Below are 6,642 nucleotides of genomic sequence, written 5' to 3' on the forward strand. Positions count from 1 at the left end.
TTATCGGCGAACCTCAAAGTTTTTACTTCTTCTCCATGAATTTTAATATCTACTCCAAATTTTTCTTTTGTTTCCTTTACTGCTTGCTCAATATACAGATTGAATAACATCGGGGAGAGGCTACAACCCTGTCTCACTCCTTTCCCAACCACTGCTTCCCTTTCATGCCCCTCGACTCTAATAACTGCCATCTGGTTTCTGTACAAATTGTAAATAGCCTTTCGCTCCCTGTATTTTACCCCTGCCACCTTCAGAATTTGAAAGAGAGTATTCCAGTCAACATTGTCAAAAGCTTTCTCTAAGTCTACAAATGCTAGAAACATAGGTTTGCCTTTTCTTAATCTTTCTTCTAAGATAAGTCGTAAGGTAGGTATTGCCTCACGTGTTCCAACATTTCTACGGAATCCAAACTGTTCCTTCCCGAGGTCCGCATCTACCAGTTTTTCCATTCGTCTGTAAAGAATTCGCGTTAGTATTTTGCAGCTGTGACTTATTAAACTGATAGTTCGGTAATTTTCACATCTGTCAGCACCTGCTTTCTTTGGGATTGGAATTATTATATTCTTCTTGAAGTCTGAGGGTATTTCATCTGTCTCATACATCTTGTTCACCAGCTGGTAGAGTTTTGTCATGACTGGCTCTCACAAGGCCGTCAGTAGTTCTAATGGAATGTTGTCTACTCGCGGGGCCTTGATTCGACTCAGGTCTTTCAGTGTTCTGTCAAACGCTTCACGCAGTATCTTACCTCCCATTTCGTCTTCATCTACATCCTCTTCCATTTCCATAATATTGTCCTCAAGTACATCGCCCTTGTATAAACCTTCTATATACTCCTTCCACCTTTCTGCCTTCCCTTCTTTGCTTAGAACTGGGTTGCCATCTGAGCACTTGATATTCATACACGTGGTTCTCTTCTCTCCAAAGGTCTCTTTAATTTTCCTGTAGGCAGTAAGTATCTTACCCCTAGTGAGATAAGCTTCTACATCCTTACATTTGTCCTCTAGCCATCCCTGCTTAGCCATTTTGCACTTCCTGTCGATCTCATTTTTGAGACGTTTGTATTACTTTTTGCCTGCTTCATTTACTGCATTTTTATATTTTCTCCTTTCATCAATTAAATTCAATATTTCTTCTGTTACCCAAAGATTTCTAGCAGCCCTCGTCTTTTTACCTACTTTATCCTCTGCTGCCTTCACTACTTCATCCATTCGAGCTACCCATTCTTCTTCTACTGTGTTTCTTTCCCCCATTGCTGTCAATTGTTCCCTTATGCTCTCCTTGAAACTCTGTACAACCTCTGCTTCTTTCAGCTTATCCAGATCCCATGTCCTTAAATTCCCACCTTTTTGCAGTTTCTTCAGTTTTAACCTACAGGTCATAGCCAATAGATTGTGGTCAGAGTCCACATCTGCCCCTGGAAATGTCCTACAATTTAAAACCTAATTCCTAAATCTCTGTCTTACCATTATATAATCTATCTGATACCTTTTAGTATCTCCAGGATTGTTCCATGTATACAACCTTCTTTTATGATTCTTGAACCAAGTGTTAGCTATGATTACGTTATGCTCTGTGCAAAAGTCTACCAGACGGCTTCCTCTTTCATTTCTTAGACCCAATCCATAATCACCTACTATGTTTCCTTCTCTCCCTTTTCCTACTGACGAATTCCAGTCACCCATGACTATTAAATTTTCGTCTCCCTTCACTACCTGAATAATTTCTTTTATCTCATCATACATTTCATCAATTTTTTCATCATCTGCAGAGCTAGTTGGCATATAAACTTGTACTACTGTAGTAGGCATGGGCTTTGTGTCTATCTTGGCCACAATAATGCGTTCACTATGCTGTTTGTAGTAGCTTACCCCCACTCCAATTTTTTTATTCATTATTAACCCTACTCCTGCATTACCCCTATTTGATTTTGTATTTATAACCCTGTATTCACCTGACCACAAGTCTTGTTCCTCCTGCCACCGAACTTCACTAATTCCCACTATATCTAACTTTAACCTACCCATTTCCCTTTTTAAATTTTCTAACCTACTTGCCCGATTAAGGGATCTGACATTCCACGCTCCGACCCATAGAACGCCAGTTTTCTTTCTCCTGTTAACGACGTCCTCTTGAGTAGTCCCCACCTGGAGATCCGAATGGGGGACTATTTTACCTCCGGAATATTTTACCCAAGAGGACGCCATCATCATTTAATCATACAGTAAAGCTGCATGTCCTCGGGAAAAATTACGGCTGTAGTTTCCCCTTGCTTTCAGCCATTCGCAGTACCAGCACAGCAAGGCCGTTTTGGTTAATGTTGCCCCTGCAACTACTGAAAAGGCTGCTGCCCGTCTTCAGGAACCACATGTTTGTCTGGCCTCTCAACAGATACCCCTCCGTTGTGGTTGCACCTACGGTACGGCCATCTGTATCGCTGAGGCACGCAAGCCTCCCACCAACGGCAAGGTCCATGGTTCATGGGGAGGGGGGGGGGGGGGGACTGAGTAGTAGAAGCCAAAAATGGCTTAGCTAGCTTTTGCTGACACAATATCCGGAAAGATCGATGAGATCTAACGGAAATGTTTTTCCCTCCCTTCAACTAAGGTAAAAGTATTCTTCATGATTTTAAAAACAATCTAGGTATCCGAAAGCCGGTTGTGTACCTCATTCCATACGGATGTGACACGTCTTACGCGGGACAGAGTATCAGAAGAGTCGTGGACAGATCCAAGGATTACCAGCGACAAACCCAAGTAAAACAGCCAAGAAAATTCACTGTCGTCAAGCACAAGCTTACACATAATCATAAAACTGTATACAATGATACGAGTATCGTGGTGCAACATTCACTTTCTGGTTGGGGTAGGGGCAGTTAGTACACATAACAGAAAAACTCACTGTACCTGAAAAAGACGGCTGGGTAGATCCTCGAAATACTGTGAATAAACTTGAAGCAGCTCGTCAGAACATCCGGCTATACATCATTAGCCAACCGCGCAGAGGAAACCTGAGATATCTACATTTTCATCGACATCTACATGATTACACCGCAGTTCACACTTAAGTGAATGCAGACCGTTCATCGAAGTGTGTTCAAGTCGTTTCTCTACAGTTCCACCCTCGAACAAGTAGCGGGAAAAACGAACATTTACATCTTTCATTCGAACCCTGATTTCTCTTATTTTAATACAATGGAGGTGAGAGCCAAAAAAAAATTTTCGCCTTAGGATTTTGACTGAAATTTCGTGAGAATATCCGACTGCAAAGAGAACACACATTTCTTTTAAGGATTGCCACTCATTTTGCGTTATCATATTCGTGGAAGTCGCTCTCGTATATCACGATAATACCAAACGAGCCACTATCCTTTGAACTTGAAGATATCAAGTCATCTTGCTGTTCATGTGTCCCAGTAACCCTGTCATTCTTGTAGGAACCATGCTAAAATTGTTCTTAATTTGCCGTAGATTATCCTATGATTTCCTTCGCTCGTTTCTTCATCCAGTACCGTGCACCTCGTTTCAGACAGAAGAGGTGGTGGTGTAAAGCAACAGATCACCTGTTTTGCGCCAGTATCAGGGATTAAATTCCAAATGACTTGTAAAGTGTATGTATGAGACAATGCTGATGGCGATCCGTCTGCAGGATGGGGAAATTAAGCTGGGCGCCCCAGTTTGTGGTACCTGAGAGAAGAAGGCTATGTGCCAGCAGCAGGTTTCATCCTCTACTTTCTCTCATCATCTTCCAACACATACATGACACCACACTACCACACCCATTACAGTCATCTACACTGATCAATTACACATAAACGACACGCATCGCTCAGACTTAGTGAAGGGAAGGAGCATACATGTGTGAAGGGCAGAAAACAAGTTTAACAAATCAGTTGGCTGAAGATGCCCTTCGGGATTTCCAAGTCAATAACGGCATACGACTTTACTTTACTTCGGGACTCGCAGGTAAATTGGCTTGAGATCCACAATTACCTGATCAGCAAGGGATTGTACGGCAGCAAAGGCGACTGGACGTGGCTGTAATGTGTCGTCCTTAACCGCTTGTACACGAGTGACTAATCAATGCTTACGACTGCATACCGATGGTCCATGAGCATATGATGAAAACGAATATTACGATATTACGAAATAATATGGACTTATTCTTTTCCTTTACATGCCTTACAGAACAGATAATATTGCATAAAATTTCTATACGTTTGTTAGTAATGGAGTAAAGGGGACAGACTTGCGTTTTGCCCCATTGATGATGTAGTGGTAAAGTCATCTCAGGCAGATAGGACGAATGTTATTTTTTATGAGAAGTCTTCCACCACTCATTGTCTATGGAAGCCCGCTGAATCGTGACAACAGCGACACCGCTTCCATGGAAGCGAACTTTGCCAGAGTGAAAATTGCTGCCGTCACCATATGCTAAATGACAGACCCTAGAACTGGCCTCTACCCTCGAAGGGTACACGATCCTGAGAACTACGTGACTACAGTGCCGATGGCGCAGGTGTGATATTTCTTTATCAACGCATCATACTTCTTGCTGAAGAGATCCAGGCGCTACTCCGAGCAATCCTACTCGACACAGCACTGCACGTCTCCACACCTCTCAAGCGGAAATAAGTCCTAAATGAGGCGTTCTGAGTTGACCAGTCCAGCCTGGATGGGATCGACTGTTCACACTACCTGTCGTCCAGGCGTTCAAGCCCACTCTGTGTGTGTGGGGCCATGCTGCAGTACCTTCAACACATCCCGGAAGCCTTTATATTTAAAACTAAACTAAACTAAACTCCTCCCACACAGGCCATGAAGGCCCAAAGGTAGCGACCGGCCGCCGTGTCATCATCAGGCCACAGGCGTCACTGGATGCGGATGTGGAGGGGCATGTGATCAGCACACCGCTCTACCGGTCGCATGTCAGTTTCCGAGACCGGAGCCGCTACTTCTCAATCAAGTAGCTCCTCAGTTTGCCTCACAAGGGTTGAGTGCATCCCGCTGGCCAACAGCGCTCGGCAGACCGGATGGTCACCCATCCAAGTGCTAGCCTAGCCCGACATCGCTTAACTTCGGTGATCCGACGGGAACCGGTGTTACCACTTCGGCAAGGCCGTTGGCAACCTTTATATTTACTTTCTTGAAGTAGCTGACTAAATGTAGAGTTCTTGGCCATCATTTCTTACAGAGATACTCAGTTCTTATAAAACTGTAAAATAGTTCGGATGACGTATCTTCGTCATATACACTGACCTCTGATGTATTCATTAAGAAAAAATCTTGTAACTTCACCTGAAATATTTCATATCTCACTTTATATCCGCCTGTTGCCACTTCGATGGCTACAAAGATGCTGTTGCTGATGCATGCGTCATATGAGATTTCGCCCAACCAAACGGAAGTATTCTCAAACAGATAATTAGAAGGTGTCGCTTATTTCTCGTTGCTGGGGAAATGATGTGATAACCTGAGTGTTTCTCGTTTCCAAGTAGTAGAAACAGCAACACCAAGCAGGAATTTACCCAGCAGCGCGATAGCCTTCGTACCAGATTTAAGTGATCTGTGATTGAAGGTTTCAAACCTTGAAGTAGATGCGAGGTAGTCCTGGAGTTCGCATAGTATTAGACAAACACACTCAACAAAAAACGGCTTACCACAAGTGGACATCACGGGAATAATGTCTGTCGTTCCCTGCAGTCCTGAGAGGGCTCTCGATTTAGCGATGAAGAGAGTCTATAATTTTTTTGAGGTATGTCATATCTAGCTGTAAGGTAGACAAATCTTAGACAACAAATAGTTAAAACTGTGGGGATGTGAACTGCCAAGTTTCATTCACTGTTCCAAATACTTCCAGACATTTTCAATACGATGAAATCAGGTTATTAACAGGTACTGGTGAAGTGCGCATGTGTGACTGACTGTTCGTGACACCAGGTACGTCATATTTCGGAGTGACTGCTCCTCAGTTTCCTTCCGACCTCAAGAAATAGATCTCTTGCCAATTGCTGAGAAAGGCAGTGGTCCAGTTCGGCCTTCTTGGACATGGGGAGCAAACATTGCTTTAGAATCTAGGAGGTTTTTCTGTACTGCCTTGCCTCGAAATGGAGCCAGAGTTGACGTCTGACATGTTGGAGAATATCCTCAGACATGTCGTCAGTCTTGCTTGAGGAGGGTGGAGATAAGCTGTTGACAACGACACCGATGTTCGGACATGGTATGGAGCACAGATGGTGTTTCCTTGGGGACGATATTTCGTCTGCGTGATTTCACCACCGTACCATGTAACTTACTGCGTGTCAATGGAAGTACCTTGGCCTTAATGTATTGTCTTTCCCTGTTCGTTTCGGGTGTTGGGGGAGGTTACTCATCGTGTTCCCCTGTCACAGTGTTTCAAATACACTCCTGGAAATGGAAAAAAGAACACATTGACACCGGTGTGTCAGACCCACCATACTTGCTCCGGACACTGCGAAAGTGCTGTACAAGCAATGATCACAAGCACGGCACAGCGGACACACCAGGAACCACGGTGTTGGCCGTCGAATGGCGCTAGCTGCGCAGCATTTGTGCACCGCCGCCGTCAGTGTCAGCCAGTTTGCCGTGGCATACGGAGCTCCATCGCAGTCTTTAACACCGGTAG

At 44.0% G+C, this 6,642-nt stretch overlaps 1 pseudogene; it reads right to left on the minus strand.

Annotated features, from left to right (window-relative positions):
* Nucleotides 1-5,005: 5,005 nt before the first annotated feature.
* On the minus strand, nucleotides 5,006-5,123 carry LOC126299754 (5S ribosomal RNA; annotated as a pseudogene).
* Between the last annotated feature and the right edge of the window lie 1,519 nt (nucleotides 5,124-6,642).

Source organism: Schistocerca gregaria, chromosome X (assembly GCF_023897955.1).
Source record: "Schistocerca gregaria isolate iqSchGreg1 chromosome X, iqSchGreg1.2, whole genome shotgun sequence".
Lineage (NCBI taxonomy): Eukaryota > Metazoa > Arthropoda > Insecta > Orthoptera > Acrididae > Schistocerca > Schistocerca gregaria.